This window comes from Lepidochelys kempii, chromosome 7 (assembly GCF_965140285.1).
Source record: "Lepidochelys kempii isolate rLepKem1 chromosome 7, rLepKem1.hap1, whole genome shotgun sequence".
Classification (NCBI taxonomy): domain Eukaryota; kingdom Metazoa; phylum Chordata; order Testudines; family Cheloniidae; genus Lepidochelys; species Lepidochelys kempii.
This window is the reverse complement of record NC_136386.1, coordinates 22,561,781-22,578,425: the sequence shown is the minus strand read 5'-3', so window position 1 is coordinate 22,578,425 and position 16,645 is coordinate 22,561,781. Positions and strand designations below refer to the sequence as shown.

The following is a 16,645-nucleotide window of genomic DNA, read 5'->3' as shown; positions in this document are numbered from 1 at the left end:
CCTGGCCTTGTTCATTCTAAGTGCACCTGTTGCATTCCCCATAGCATGAGTTGGTAGGAAGGGAGTGTGAGAGTGTCTGACCTCTTAATTGCTGCCCTCGGGCCCCCTTTAGAACAGCTGGTCACTCTGGTCAGCACCTTCGGAACCGACCCAGGGTGCCTGGATTCAAACACGCTCTGCTCCTGCTGGAAACTGATCATTCCTGCGAGCTGCTGGCTGTGTGCAAGGAGCTGGGTCAAACAGCCAGACCCTGGGCCCTTGTGGCAGGGCAGCCCTGCCTTTGGCAGACTCTAGAGAAATGATCTGCCTCTGACATATGACGCCCTCTCCTCTCTGTGATATTCCAAATACCTGGAGCATGCATGGCCCATTCAGCCTCTGTCAAGCTGCTCTGTTTTCATCCTTTCCCACCATGGTATAGGACTATCCCTGAAGGAAGGCTTTCCCTGCTGGCTGCTCCTTACCTGGTCAGACCTGTTCTCCTGGCTGTTGGAGGCCTGGAAAATCTTCCTGCTCTGTCTCTTTTTAGCTCTTGGCAGCTCATTCATTCCTGAGTGTGCTCGTAGGATCTGTGAAAAGTGGGAGCAAGTCAGCTCCTGTCTGGATCCCGCAGTAACAGTTCCCTAGTTCTTGCCTGGACAGTTCCTGGAAGGATCTGCCAAGATCCCACTTGGAATTTGTTGTGGGGGTGGGTAGAACTTCTTTCAGAGTGGTTCAGAGCTTCTTTCAGAGGGAAGCTTGGCCCCTCCAATTGGGCACGCTGGCCTGCCTCTGTCCTTGGGTCAGCATGCAGTGGGTCAGCACAAAGAGGGAAGGTCCATGTGCAACAAAAACACGTAGGAGTCTCATTCCCCTGAAAACCGGGCTGCCAGACCGTGGGAGGTGCTCAGAGCATTGGAAGTGGGTGGCTCCACCACTTTCATTCAGGGCACATGGCTGGGGAATGGCGGGGCGTGGGCAGCAGCATGTCCTAGGTGTGAGTGAGGCACTGAGAATGCGTCTGATGTTGAAGGCAGTTAGTAGCAAACCATTGCCCCAGGGAAGTGGGAGCATGCCAGGGCTGTAATCCCTGGGCTGCTGTTTCCCAATCTAGGGAAAGTCTCTTGCCTGTCCCAAGGGAAGCATTTCCCACAGGCTGTTGCTAACGTATGGCTACCGGTTTATTGCCCTGTTTTGCTGCATGAAGTCTGTGGCGAGGGGGTGCTGAGCCTGCTTGGTTTATGAACTATTGCCGGCTTCTTTTCCAGATGATATTATAAAATATGAATGGTCACAGGGAGGCTATTTCAGCTACTCTGGATGATGGGAGTGTAATATATCCAGGCATCTCTAAACTGGCATGGCCTGGGCAGCCTCTCACAGCCTGGGCTAAAGGATGTAGGCCAAATCCTCAACAGGGGTAAATCAGCTGAGCTCCATTGAAATCAATTTAGCTGCACCAGTTTACCCCATCTGAGGATCTGGCCCAGCCCTAAACTGGTGCATAACTTCATTGGGCTATATACCTGCTTACACCAAGGCTGAATTTAGTCACCTGTCAGTGCTAGCATGGTGCAATAGTTTAATGCTATAGCCTCTCTTTTGAGGCCTGGGCTTCTAGACTTTGCTAGATCACCATGAAATGACTGTTCTCAAGCTAGTCCAGGATGGGTATTTGGTCAAATAACACAAACTGGCATGGTTGGCTTTCCCTGATCAAGGGAACCCAGCTCCAGAATAAGGAGGGACACCTGCAGGTTAGGACAGTGGGGCATTGGCAGAGAGGTGGTGGGACCCAGCCTGGAATATCTGGGCGGGGGGGCCTGCCAGCCAGCACTGAGGTGGGTTGACAGAGCTGGGCTTGTGGATAGCAGGGGGGCTGCAAAGCTGTGTGAAGGGAGTTTGCCCTGGCCAGCAGAGCCTGTGCCCTGAGTTCTCCTAGAGCAGCCCCTGTGCACCCCTCGTGCTGGAGCCTCTATGGGATTTGTCTTTTCAAAGCCATTGTGCTGTGCTCAGAAAGCCAGTAGACTAGGGTATGGCGGTGCCCTTCTCCCAAGGAGCTCCACTGTGAGCTACTTATTGCTGGCATGTCAGGGGATTAAGGAGTTCAGAAGGAGCCTCTAAATAGTCCCTCAACCCCCTAAGTCCCACTCTGTGGAGCGTGGCCATCTGAGCCGCTTGCATTCCCCCTTCAAGGGGGAGCCAGCCATAGGACAGCGTCCCTGCTGAACGTCCATTCTGGTTGGCCCTTGGGGCACTGGGGAGTACAGCAGGAGCAATGCCTGAGTGAGGGTCTCCCCTTCGCTTAGTGGCCAGAAGGAGTAACACAAGGGAAGGCTTTTTTTCTCATTTCTCAGGTGCCCTCTTGCAGGTCAGTCACCCCAGGGCCATGGGGCTGTCCTGTGGGGGCACATGCCTTAACCGCAGCCACCTGGAGTGCATAGGCATCCTTGTGAAGTTGTCCCAGGCAGCCCCTCCTTTGTCCTCTCCCGAGCTGGGAGGGAGACAGCTAACAGCTGCCTGACAAAGTAAAGGGTTTGCTGTCAAGAGCACTGGGCTCACAGATCTGATTTTGGCTTCAAACTAATTCAATTCTGGTGGAAAATGATGAAATTGTTACACTGCTGCCTGCTGGGTCACACGACTGCTGACTCTGGGAATGGAGCTGCCTGCCTCCTTCTCTTGTGCTATCTCTCGCTCCCCCGTTCCCTCTCTCTTCACTGCCCTTGGCCCGCACAGCTGTCTTGGGGACCCAGCTGTGTCTCGGAGCAGCTCTTCTGTCCCCTTTGGGCTTTTCCTAAGCAAGGTGCTGAACGAGAGAGGAGTGTAAGGAAGAGAATGTCACCTTGTCCCTGAGTTGGTGGTGGGTGTGTGTGGGTGTGGGGAGGGTGGTTGTGCCCATCAGCCAAAGGGGTTGATGATGCTGTACTTAGGTCTCCTGCTGGATTGGCACAGGGTGACCAGTTGGATATATGAAATGAGCTGTGCAGAAGGATGTTCTGAACATCAAGGACTTCAGCCTGGGTAGGGGGGCTGTGTGCAGAGCTAGATCTTCAGCATTATTCTGAATCCAGACGAGCTATACCCCTGGAACTCCCTGGTCTCTGCTGGGCAGCGTTAGTGGGCTCTGGGGTGCTTAGTGGCCCCTTAGGGAGCCTAAGCAAAGTATGCCATGCAGACGAGCATTCAAACTGCAGCGGCCCTTGGTCTCCTCGTTTGTAGCTGCAGCAGAACAAGCAAGAGGCAAATGGGACATGGATGCCAAGCTCCCCTCTCTCCGCTGCTAGAGGGCCCTGTCCTGTGCCAGTGTAGGGGGGCGGCAGGGCAGCATCAGGGTTTGTGGCTGTTCCCACTCTGTAGATTACTAATTCCTGTGCTGAGAAACATCTCTCTGAAACATTAAGAAGATGGTCATTAGTGGATCCCTTGTGCCTCTTTCTCCCAACCTCTCTCCTTTCACTCCTTTTCTTGCCTTGGCACAGGGCTAACAAAGCGAGAGGGAAGGAACAAAGAATAAACAAGCCACAACTCAGCGTTTGCTCACAAAAGTAACAAGCACACAAGAAAACCAGTCTGGCTGGAAATGGAGCCACAGAATCAGTTCTGGGCAGCTGTTCTTTCCCAGCTTCTCTGGCTCCTTAGCATCCTTGCCAGGATCCAGCTTGGCTTTGGCTTGCTGGCTCAGGGCAAATTCCTGGTCCTTGGGGAATTGAGATCTGGCTGCAAGGCTGCCCCTATGTGTGGCCTTTGAACCCTGGCTGGGAGCAGGATTAATTTCCCCCACTTTTAGGAGAACACAGCAAAGATTGGAAGCAGCCACTCCTCTGGCTGGTGCTCTGATCACACTACATTTCCCAGGCTGCGCAGAGATGGGCTGAGTCAGGGCTTGAATGGGAGAGCTCTAGGGAGAACTCGGGGTGCTTTGGGAAGTGGTGGCTAGTAACTCATTGAGTGGTGCTTGTCTTTGTGAGCCAGCCCTGAGCCGCTGTCGTAGCCTTGTGCAGGAGAGTGCTGCGTTGCTGCAGGTGCCTGAGATGTGGCACCAAGGTCTTGATTTTTGGGCTCTTTAATGGCACTTTATGGAAGAGCAGGGATGTGAACGTTGCTGTCCTGCCCAAAGTCTGGCTTAGGTAAGAACTGCATTCTTAAATCCCACTGCAGGTTCAATTAGATGTGGTATTCTTCACGTCCTGTCCTAAATGGTTATGCTGCTGTGTGCTGTTAAACAGTTCTCTCGTTCCACCCCCGCTAGTGGCTGCATTTCTGCAGTAGTTGAATGATCCCTGTGCATACAGCTCATAAATCAGTTTGGAGAATGTGTTGGAAGCTTCCAGGATGAAACACCTATCCATTATCATAGTCAATACTGGAGGACAAACGGGGGCATCAGTTCAGCTAAACACCCCCCTTCATGGGAAGTGTGGAAAGAGTATAAGTTACCAGGTACTGGAAACCTAGATGGTTTCTGGGTGCCCTCTGCTTTTCTGAGGCTCCAACAGATGAAACATGCCTTGTAATGTGTGACAGCTGCTACCTTGGCTAACACGGAGAGAACCCAGGGCCGCTAGAGCTACAAGCATAAGTCGCTATAGCTAGAGCCAGGTTTTGCAGCTGCTGTCTATGACAGACTCCCAACTTCTGTGATCTGGCACAGAAGGGGTCACACAATACACGCTGACCAGTGGCTTACATAGACATTCCCTCCACTCTGTCCCAGGCAGCTCTCGCAGTCCCACCATCTTTTCATTAGCATTGGCAGGCAGGGTTTGATTCTGTTTATTCTCAGGAAAGCGCAGCGCTCTGATGATGTCCAGATATTGGTGAAATCCCAGTTGGACGACTTGTCTGAGCTGGCAATAGGCTAGGGGTTCAGTTAGAGGCCCCCTCCTATATCCCAGTGCAGGGGAGAGTGTAACCAGTTCTTGTGCCCGTTTAGTGGTGAGGGAATTGGCCAATTGTCCCTCCGGCTACAGGAATTGGTTCTCCCAGTGTTATTACACTGCACGGTCATTGGCTTGAACTCCTGCAGGAAATCAGTCTGGGGAGTGTATGTGTGTGCTCGCCATGGCAGGTGGAAGGAAGCCTGGCTGCTCGGGCATTGGGATTATGATGTGAGCTCATGAGGGTTTCAGGTAAAGCATGGAGGTGTGGCTGCTGCATTCCAGTGCCAGCACTGTCTGTGTTAGAGAGCTTGTGAGGATTGTCCCGCTGCTCGGTACTAGGCCGACTCTTGGGCCTGGAGAAATTCCCTCCCGTGGTTTGCTTTTAAAGGCCAAGCAGAGGAAGGGGTTGCTAGATCTCGAACTGAGCCCTTAGCACCTCACTCTCTGCTAGCTATACCCAAACCACATCCTCCAGAGTGTGCAAAACCAATAGGTGCGAATCTTTTCGTGCACCACTGAAATGCTGCCTGCTCTGGGGCGGCCGTGGGAGGCGATTAAGGGCTGCACAGCAACACTCCACACAGGAAGCAAAGGATAGTGTCTGCAACTGGTGCTATAGGGGTTGCTTTCTAAGGAGGCTGAATGTAGTTGCCCGGGTTGGAACCTGGGGCTCTGAGGTTAATGTCTGATGGGTGTGAAAAGAGCCACTCCTGGTCAGGATTTCTGGTTTAAAGTCTTATCTGGAACGCAGAAGAGCCCGGCTCTATGGCTGTGGCGGGCAGGGGGGATTTCTCTGCATGGGAAGGCCTTGTCAATCAAGATTAATCTCCTGACAGTGGAGGGGGAGGGTGGGGGAAGGGCTGTCTCATGATGAACCTCACCCCCTTCCTTCGAGCCCCTCCAGCAGCTTTGTAAGGATTCTATTCATCGTGCTCCCACCAAGCCCCATTCAGGAGAGGCCGATGACATCTCGTACAGCAGGGTTCAGGGGACAAGGGTGAAAGGATCTGTAGGGGGATGTGGCTTTTGGATAAGCTGACATGTTTCTTCCCCCAGCTGAGTTCCCAGGGCACATGGCCACGGCCTCCCCAGTGCTGCAGCAGCATCCTTGTGTTTTGCTTGCAGCTGCTGTGGCAGCAGCATGAACTTTTGACTATCTAATCCCCAAGTGCTGTGGGCCAGGGCGGAGCCCACGCTGGAGCCAGGCGGAGAGGCCGCCAGACTTGGCTGAGTGCTCAGAAGATGTTAGTGGTTCCTCCCCAGCGCTGAAGAGCGGAACAAACTTGGCTGGGGAAACTAATTCCATCCTGTATGTTTCTTTTGTTCCCCTGCTGGGACCAGGAATTCATCTTCTGAAAGAGGCAGACCTGGAGCGGCAGACTGCATTGAGCAGGCTGCGAGGGTCTCAGCATAGCCATCTAAGGCCCCCCTATTGCTTCCCTCCTCCCATGGCCTCTGTAGGACCTGGGGAGGGCCAGCACCTGCGACAGGGATGGGGTGGTTCAGTTCAGACTCTGTGGGCTGAGTTTAAAAACAGTCCAATAATGGCAGCGATTGCCTGCATGACTCTGCTGAACTGGCTCTAGTGAAAGCTCAGTTAGAGTGCCTATTAACCCCTTCAGTGCTGGATGAGAAAGCACGGGCTCCCTTAGACCCGCACGTCTGGACGTTCTACTTCACCGCTCTGCAGGGAAAACGGCCGTGGGTATATTCGGTTCTGGTTATCTAGACCCTTCTACCATCCACTTGTTGGTGGAATTTGATGGCCTCACTGACCAAGGTACCTTCACAACACCTCTCCAAGATGTCTCCACTTCCCAGAGAGGGAAAAGCCCCAAGTCAGCAGAGCACTGAGCCCCAGGTCTGAGTGTGTTGCTGAATCAGGGCCTCAGTGGATTGTTCAGGTTCACACCGGAAGCTTGCAGCAGACCTAGGAATTGAACTCTGATCTCCTTCTTTTCAGCCCAGTACTTCAATAACCAGAACATCCCTCCATGGGCTGCCAAAGAAGGGGTTAATGTTGCTGCCTGACCGAAAGTCTTTTTCTCTGCACAGAGCAGGTGGGGCATGGCGAGCTGCCCCTGGGCTTTCTCCACCTGTTGCTTTCTCTGCTGAAGCGCCTCATGCCTGAGGCGGAGGGACCCTGTCTAGGTCAGGAGTTCAGATTCCATGGCCTGTTTGAGTCCTGGCCTCTCTCCAGAACCTGCCTATGAGGGGCAGTTGTTGCTGGTTCTGACGAGGGTGTGTTGTGATGTAGACGTTTGTGCTACTGATGCTGGGCTGAGATAAATAAAATCATATTTCACAGGGGTCAAATAGCAGAGATCAGGTGCTTGCAATTTCCATTCATTACTAAACCCCGGGGCTAAACTCAAACAGGGGACTTAGATGTGAAAGAACTGGAGTCCCGCTGTCCTGAGCTACCCAGTCCCCACTGCCCCAAGAAAAATTTCCTCCAGCTTCTCTCTGATTCTTCTGGGGGGATTAGGTTGCCCGTGGATTTTGTGCATGGGATGTGAGTTTCAGAGAGATCCTGTCTGGTTTCAGTCCCAGCTCCCCTTTGCCTAATACTCACATCAGTGTATGCCCTATGAGGTTGAGGTGAGAGGGATATGTGGTTCTAGACTGAGTACCAACAAACTTCTCTCCTCTGTCACACCACCCCGAGCTGAATCCTGGCCTCCTGAGGCAATGGGCTGATGCCCTCACACTGTGTAACAATGCCTCGCCTCACACTAGTTCTCCACTATTGGCTTTTAGCTTCGGTTTCGCTATCACGACCCCGGGGGCTTAAAGGTCCCCCAGCAGACGTCAGGAAACCAGGAAATCAATGGCAGCCAAGGGAGAACGTTTATAAGTGTTAACTGGCAAATTACTGGCCAATTAATAACACTAAATGGCATGAATCTTGCCTCTCCTGTCTGCTCCCTCATTGCTCTGGTAAGTGGGCCTGAAGGGAGGCAATGATTCGGAGCGTCGGGGAGATGGCTACTTCCTGCCTTGGCTCAGCATCTCCTTTGTGTGTGTCTGAGGCCAGGTCTCTGTATCCCGTGCTCTCCTTACTGCAGGGTGGCTTCCTGGGAGAATCAGGGTGACACTGAAATTTGCCAGCCCCCCTTCCCCCTCCCTCCCCCCTTGTACTGCCTGGGTCTTTTTGGAGGGTGGGGGTTGTGTTGCTGGAAAGTACGGGATTATCATGCTCCTGGAGATTGGATCCTGTGAATAGTGCCAGTCCCTCAGAAGTGATGCCTCTCTGGTTATGGTGTGGGTTATGGTCTCCCATTGAATCAGTGGGGCCTGCATTCACCCCAGCTGATTAGGATGGAGCCTGCTGGAAAGCAGATTGTGTCACCCTTTGCGAGCCATGCTGGTGTGAAGTCTCTTGTTAACCTGAGTGTTGGGTATGTGCTTTAGTAGCTATACGGGGTCAAGCTGTGTGTGTGTGTGTGAGGATAATTGATCCTCATGCTTGAGGGCTGGTCAGCACAGTGGTCAGGAAGAGAATTTACTTGCTCCATGCAGCATGATGGAACTGGCCATATATATATTCCCCTGACTTTATCTGAAGCACCTGGCAGTAGCCATTGGCAGAGGCCAGACTTGATGGACCAGTGTCTGGATCTGCTATGGCAGCTGGCACCATACCCTTCAAATTGCTTCCCCCATCCAATTTGACCCAGCCTTGCCTGGCCTTGCCATGGTGTCTGCCTGCACGTCCCTAGCAAGGGAGTTTGCTGTTAGTGAGCTAATTGTCGGTGTAATTATTTATTGAGGTGATGTCGGTGTTGCCGTGGCGGGCAGACACGCGCTCCTTGCAGCCCGGAATGCAGCGGTGCAGCTGTATTTGTCATTTCCCAGAGTTTGTTGAGACAAAGCAGACAGGAGTAAACACCATAAACATTTATCCTCTTTCATATTCAGCAGCAGATGAGGTTGGGGAAGCTTCAAATTAGAGTGCAGAGAGCAGTGTGACATGGAGATTGCATTGGCTATGAGGTGCTGCCAGGACTTAAATACCTTCATTCGTTCCGCTCCAGTCTGCCCGGGACTCAGGCTTTCCGTTCACCCCTTCACTGCTGTCTGCTATGCACACCATGAGGCAGAGGGAAGGGAAGGGGCCCAGTGTGCTCTTTCTGGGAGAAGATGCATGGGGAGAGCAGGATGTCTCACGGGGAAGAAGTGACATGTGATTCCGGGCTGCAGGAGGGGACGTCAGAGCCTGAGTCAGGGTGGGCTTCCCTGAGTCTTGGAAGCTGCTGCCATAAGGGGGCTGAATGCACCTAGGGACCAATCTGTGCTTCTCTTAGGAGCAATGACCAGATATCTCTTTCTTCCTCTTGGGACAGACTGTTCTGGCCATCTGTGCTTTTGGGATCGGGTGGCTTCAAGGGTGCTGTCTAGGGGTGCGTCCTTGGGGGCTGAGCAGTGGGAGCCTCCCATTGTCACTAACATACAGAATCGTATAAAAGTAAATATGTCTCCCTTGTGTGTGGGGGGCCCCCCCCATCCTGTCCTCAATTGCTGAGTTCTTCACAGCTTCCCCTAAGAGCAGAATAGCCAAGGATCCCCAGATGCTCTGCTGGGGCTGAAGCCTCTGCTACTAAATTGCTCCCCTCTTTCTCCACATTATGGATTGTTCATTAGGCCTCAGTGATTCACTGCTTCCTCAGTGGCATGTTCCTTGGTGAGGCTGAGCTGTGGGGCTCTTGCCCCTGGGTTCTGGGGCTTCTGTCTCAGCCGCCAGAGAGACAATCCATGAATGTTCAGTGGTCCCAGCCCTGATGGAGGCGAGGTTCTTCTGGGGGTGCGGGAGAAGGATGTGGGTCCCTAAGATCAACTTGGTTTATCGCAGGAATGATGTGTTTTCTTGCTGCTGCCTTCCTGATGATTGCTGTGTGAGAATGGAAAGGAGGAGACCAGCAAGGTCTACACCCCATTCTATTGGTAGGCAAGGTCCATGTGCGTTCAGATTGCAGGGGGCTTTTGAGCCCCTCCACCCCCCTTTCAGTATACTGAGTTGAGGATTGTTAACTCCTCACCATGCTGCTGATCCCCCATCCCCAGTGGGATGAGGCCTTAAGTAGTGGGTAAAGCAGTCTGCCTCCAGGGGCCACTGACACAGCCCTCTTTGGGAGCCAGTGAGGCCTGTGCTCAAGATGTGTGGCTTTTCGAGAGGAATTTCTTGCCTGGGGAAGGGGAGATAAAAAGTCAGGCATGGAAAGGAGTCAACTTGTGACTGCGTCCTAAACCCCGGCACCCCAGCTAGAGGAAGTGAGAGCTGCTGAGCAAGCAAACGGAGCTGCAGCTGTGAACAGCTTTGCATCCACTGGACTGTTCCCACCTCTCTGCACTCCCCACGGCTGTGGTGCTAGCTGTGAACTGCAGCAGTGGTGTGAGCTCCTGGCCTCCTGGGTCGCCCGTGAGGGCTCCTCCCATGGGCTAGAGATCCTGTCCCATAGTCATGTTGGAATTGCATGCTGCAGGCATCTTGAGGAAAAAGCAGGGAGAGGCCTGGCCCCAAGGACAGCAAGTCAAACGAAGTGAAAATGAATGGCCCTTTTAAACAGTGGGCTTAGTGCGTAGCCATCAGTGGATGGCTGTTCAATGTCCCCTCCGTGGGGGTGTTAGTGAGCTGGTACCAGACTGCACACTGACCTTTGGGGAGTCTCTTGCGAATGCACTCCCCTTGTCCCATGCTGCGTGGGTGCTGCACTCTAGCTGAGGGTGACAGTCCTGGAGGAGCTGTTTTTTGAGTGGTTCTTGCTATCTGCCCCACCCCCTCCCCGCTTTCCCCATATGTTACACCATGCTGTAGGGATTTAAAACCCCCCAGAGACTGGAACAGGTTCTGAGCCCATCCTTTGCCAAAACCTCCCCTCTAAGCTCCGAGCTGCAGATGGAGCCTTTCCAAACAGAATCCTTCCGAGGCCCAAATGCCCCACGATCCTCAATGTGTGTCATTCAGAAAGCGCCTCTGCTGGCAGCGTTGACTTCATGTGCTCCATGCCTGGGCTGGCTGCTGCCTGTTCTGGGCTTGGCGTGAGTGCTGCACATCTGGAGGCTCCCTGGGATTTGGTGCTGGGGAGGGAAGTCCAGCCAGGCCGTTCGCTGGGGTTACGGAGTGAAGGCATCAGGCGTGCAATGCTCTGCTCAGCCATTGCCCCACCCAGGCACAAGGTGCTGGAACAATTTGTATAGTGGGGGTGCTGTAAACCCTTTATATAATGGAAACCACTTCAAGCCGGGGGTGCAGCCGCATGCCTAATTTCAGCACCTATGCCCACGTTGGACCTTGTGGGTAACTGAGCTCACCCGTGCCTGGCTGAAAGGCTTCAGTCGTTTCTCTTCAGTCCCCATTCCCCCTCCCTTTCTCCACATCTCCCAGAGCCTGGAACCCATGGTCAGAGGCTGTTGGACCAGGGGTTGTCATGACAACACATCTCCTCCCACTGAGGTGAAGATAGAAGCAGATTTCATGGTTCAGGGAATTTCCCAGTTCCTGACCCCTGTTCCCTGCGGTCTCCCCCCACATTCCCCCCATCCCTGTCATCCTCTCTTAGCACCACATGTCTGGGCCTGCATCGGAGGCTGGAGGGGACGCGGCACAGACATTGCATGTTGAGTGCAGAAACCTCCTGTGTCCTTCCCCTCTCCTTTCAGTGCTGTGGAAGTGAGAGACTGACACAGAGCTGCAGCAGAGCCAGGCGGTTTTGTCTCAGAGGTCCAGGATCTGGGAAAGGGGCATCCTAGGGAGAAGGATAAAATGACCCCAGCAGAGGCAGGTATGGCAGAAATGGCGCAGGCAGAGTCCAGCCATCGGGGGCTGAGGCCCATTCCTTTCCCTGGCTCATCTGCTGCCTCTTCTGAGTGTACTGCCTTTTCTTTTTGTTTGTTCACAACGTTGGTGGAGTCTGGGGGAAGGTGCTGGATTGGCAGCCACTGCATGGGAGAGGCAGACACACTTCCTCCATACGCTCCCCTGTGCTGTTGTGTTTCAGGCCTGCCCAGGACGGAGAGAAGGGAATTCGGGCTCCTTGGGTCTTTCTGTTCTGAGCCTGGGCCACAGGCTGTCATCGAGGGGCCCAGGCCAGCTGTGAGGAGAACGGCTTTTCTGGGGCAGATATCAGAGTCAATAGGAATTGGATTGAGAGCAGCATTTTTGGGCTTGCAGGCCAGCTGTCCGAGGGTGATTACTCTGCATCACCACTGACCTAGGGCTGGATCGGAGCTGAAGATGAAAGGTCCTGTTTCCTGGACTGAGGTGGCAAGGAGTGGTGCAGATCAAGAGGGCAGGCCGTGGCATTGCTGTGGGACTGAGGTTCTCCAGATTAACTGGCAGATAATTTCTTTTGCCTCTCATCAGTTTTGGAGCAGGGTCACAGGTTGCAGTTCAGTTCTCTCCAAACGGAGTGTGTGTGTATGTGTGTGTGTGTCTGACCCAACCAGGCTCCATCCTCTTGGCTGTGCATCAATTCTTCCCTCCACGGGCACTGATAGTGACTCCTGTGCCTTCCCCCCTTTGGAGGCCACCAGGAATGGAGCCCTTCAGTCCCTCAGTGCAGGAACTGCCTGGCTCTGCTGCTCTCCCATCTCCCTGGGCAGCAGCTACAGCGCTTGGTGAAAGGAGCGCTTGGGGAAAATTGCCCTACATTTGTGTCTGCCAATGCTGGGCACTGGCTGAGCTGCAATGGCTCTTGGCTGCTGTTCGAGCTCCCTTTTGAAAAGGCTTCTCCTGAATCTGCAAACGCAGGAGAGTGTTTAACCAACAACGCCTCTAGCTGATGCTGGCAGGGGATCCGCAGTCCAGCTGCAGCTGCCAAACCTGCTGGGGCTCAGCAACCCGGGGGGGCGTGGGGTTTACAGGATTCTGTTCCCTTCCTCCCACGTGGGAGCATTGCCTGGCTGGTCACATGCATTGTGGGCAAGTTCGGCTTCGGCTGCTGAAGGCACCAGGCAGACATTCCTCCAATTGGCTGTGTTAACTCCTGTGTCCCTGAAGGGAGTGTAGTGCTGGGCTGTAAGCCCGTGAGCTTGGTACTTGCTGCCTGCGGGGACAGCATGGGCAGCAGCTTCTCAACTGTGCTGCCTGCTCTCAGCCCTGGAGGTAGAGAGGGGGGTTTAGCCTCTGTTGCCCACTCAGTCCTTGGCCTCTCTGCTGTGACTGCCAGCAAGGGGACCAGGTGGTGCCAGCAGTGGTGGTGCCTTATGTGAGGTGGCTGTTCCCGTAAAGTGGGCTGAGACCGATCAAGCTCATGCCGCTGGGCAGACAGCAGATAGGAATCACTTTGGGTCACTACCGTCCTGGGTTGGTGACCTGGAAAGGAAATGTTTAATCTCATCTCTCCCCACCCTCAGTCATATGAGCCAGTTTTTCCCTTGTTAATGTGGTCTCATCACCTGGGCTCAGCCGTTTGCGGGATCGGTGGGAATTGGGAAAGGGACGGGGCATTATAGAAATGCAGAGACTTCCCCAAAGTCCTGAGTGGAAGGGGTAGGAGCAGCAGTATTAAGCAGTGTGTTTCCTGGAGCCTTTGGTATGTAAAGTGAACCTGTTTGTCTTGGCAGATCCTTGGCTTGGGAGTGTGCGAATGGTGGTGTCACTGTGGGAAGGTCAGGGCATGGCATCAGGCAGTTTCTCTTGTGTTCCAGAGTGGACCTTTCCACTTGATATCCTATTGCTGGTGCTGTGGTGTTGTGCTAGCCTGGGCTTTTCTCTGCCCACTCCAGTGGTCCTGGCAGGCTCTGTTTTAAATCGGAGCAATCTAGGAGTGGGATGGGGGAGAGGGAATGCTACATACCCTTTGGTACCCCAGGCAGAAGTTGAACCCAAATATAGGGAGTGTCTGGCAGGGGTTTTGGAGGATGACCCGGTCACCTTGATACAGCAATTGTGTCCCTGGCTAAAGGGGTCTGGTGTGGTTTGTGGCCATGGGTTGGTGCCAAACCCTGCAGGGTTTGTTTGCAGGAACAGTTCCAGTGGAGCCAATGAGGCTATTATACTTGCATGGGGAATGGCTCTGGTTTTCTAGGCTCACTGGGAAGCTCAATGGTGTTGTATTGTTGCAAGAGTATCTTGTATAGCCTCTCTGCCAAGTTATCATTCTGGAACTGGGGTTGTGGAGCAGGAGGAGGGAGCTTCTTTGCACAGATACTTGGGGAGGGGGAGGGATAGCTCAGTGGTTTGAGCATTGGCCTGCTAAACCCAGGGTTGTGAGTTCAATCCTTGAGGGGGCCATTTAGGGATCTGGGGCAAATATTGGGGATTGGTCCTGCTTTGAGCAGGGGATTGGATTAGATGACCTCCTGAGGTCCCTTCCAACCCGGATATTCTATGATACTTGCTCCCCGAGATGGTGAGAGATTAGAGAGCCAGTATTGTGAACTGGATGGGCCCAAGGGCAAGGACAGCCAGCTGTCCCCATGCCAGCAGTGTGAGGAGACTTTTTGCTGGGGCACCATAGATTGGACTATTACATTGGCCATGGGGGCAGTTCTGTCTGCTCCCCTCTGCTGTGGATGGGCGGGGGCACTGTCTCTGATAGATGCTGGTTTGCAATGAGAAAAATAGCTCCTTAGCCACTCAAACACATGATTCTAGGCAGATCAGAAACTTGCTTAACGCTCCGCCCGCCCCCTTCCCCCATTCAGTACCTCTCTTTCTCTTTCACTGTGTCATTCAGCCCCACCTGACGTATGTCATCGGGAACTGCAGGCAAAGCATGCTCCATGGTAAGCTGTTCACGGCCACTGATGTGACATGGGGCTACTCTTGACTTTCTCTGCACCCAGGAGCAATAGACCCCCTAAATACAGCCACTGAAAATAGCCCTTATTCATTCCCCTAATACCTTGCCAGCCCAAAGCACTATGTGAATTCTGCACAGGGATCATCTTCACCCCCTGCTGAAATGCCCAGCAGCTTAGGACAGGAAGTGAAGAATGGGGTGTCTGTTGGAAGCTGCAGGGGGAATGTACAGGGACAGAGCACAGCCTAGGAGTGTGTGAGTGAGTGTGTGTGTAGATTACAAACACGTTCCCCTCGTTCCAGTTCGTTGAGATGCAAGATTTCCTTTCTGAGAGTGAGGTGGGGGTGGGGAATGGGAAAGTGAGCAGGTGGGGAGATACAGAGTGCCAGACCTCCCCCCCCACAGGCCTCTGTACAGATCCAAATGAAATTGCGCAGCTGCTCCCCAGGACCACGATAAAAGCCAGAAAGGAAAAGCTCCTACACTTGGGCACTCACGGCGGCCTGGCCTCCCCTGGAAAAGGTCTGTTGTGCCCTTGCCGACTGCAGGCAAAGCTCCTGGTGGCATTGTAACCCCTCATGACACCAAATCTGTTTGGGAAGGGGCTTAGGGATGGCGGCAGAGCTGTACCCAGAGGTCTTGTTGAAACCAGCAGTGAGGGGGTTATATGGAAGGGAGCCTCGTAGCCAGACTGAGTCAGGAGACCCTGTGGGGAGTGTAATCAGATCTGGGAGTTGCTGTTGCTTGGGCTCATCTTACCTCCCAGGCTCAGTCTTTGTCTTAAAAAGCCAATCCCGTGAAGGCCAGTTTTGGCCTTTATGCAGTGTTGTAGTGGCAGGCCAGGTCTGCACGCACACTCCCCCTAGCTCTGCTGGAGCGGGGCCCTTGCTGGGGTGGGTCAGCTGCCCAGACCCTCGCGCTGAATTAATATGCACTCTCCTGGCTTTGGAGCTCACTGCAGAGAAAGGCAGGGAGCCAGCCAAGCTATGGACGCTAATCACTGCTTGCCCACCCCGCCCTTGGAGCCCAGCTCAGTGGGAGGTGGGCAGCCAACCTGGCTTGAATGCTGATGGGATTCGCAGTCTTTCCTCTCCCATCCCTCCCCCAACAGTGTTTCTCTGGCTAGAAGCTTGGGCTCAGTGGTGGGTTTTTAAGTGCTGCTCCAGACGTGACTGGGGCTGGGAGCCCCTCTGCCTCACTCTCTTCTGGGACCTTGGATTAGGAAGGTTATTAGGGAGCAGGGAGAGGTTGTTTCAGGACCAGACTTTCTGGTTCAGAGACACTCTTCCTCAGTATCAGTGTCTCCACCTCCCACCCTGACCACTCCCCACATGTTAATCTACTGCCTCTCCTGAGGGACCTGAGCTATTGAGTCTCAGCTACAGCATGTGGCATTGGGCTGCTCTTGATCACCTTCTGTAAGGAGTGTGTGGGAGAGGAGCTTTCACACAGCGATCTGTGCTTGGTACAGCCTCTCTGGGGATTTGGCCGCATTAACCCTTTGGAGGGTAGGAGAAAATGCCAGTACTCACTGATCAAAGGAGGTTCTCTGGGCACTCCACATTCATCCCCCACTCAGCCACTGCCCTTCAGACTTGCCCAAGTATCCTTTGTCAGCTCATATGGCACTTGAAGGAGATAGCAGCATACCTTGCCTTTGTGTACAAGCCTGTGGTGAGAGGCTGAGCAGATCTGCTCTGGCTGGGGAATGGGAGCAGGCAGACTCATGACTCCTTTGTAAAACTACTTCCAGCCTCCTGTCTGGCCTCAGACTGAGAACTGCCAGCGTCAGTGAATCCTCTGGTTGGGAGAACAGCGCTGAGGGGAGTTTGAGATACTGAGTAAGGGCAATGACTGTTCTCTGCAGAAGCCAGATCGGCAATTTGCCAGGAGAGCTGTTTCTTGCAGAGGCTGGAATCGGAGGGGGTGATGCAGGTCAGGATGGAGGGGCACTGGCAAAGGGGTGTCTGGTGGTGGTGGTAGGGAGCTAGGGCTGGAGTACTATAGATCAGGAAAGAGGGGTATCGATGGAGCTGC

General features: G+C 53.7%; 1 protein-coding gene across 3 annotated transcripts in view; it reads left to right on the top strand.

The window, feature by feature from the left end:
• PLXNA1 (plexin A1) overlaps positions 1–16,645 on the top strand; it is a 267,177-nt gene that overhangs the window by 29,815 nt on the left and 220,717 nt on the right. The window lies entirely within an intron of this gene.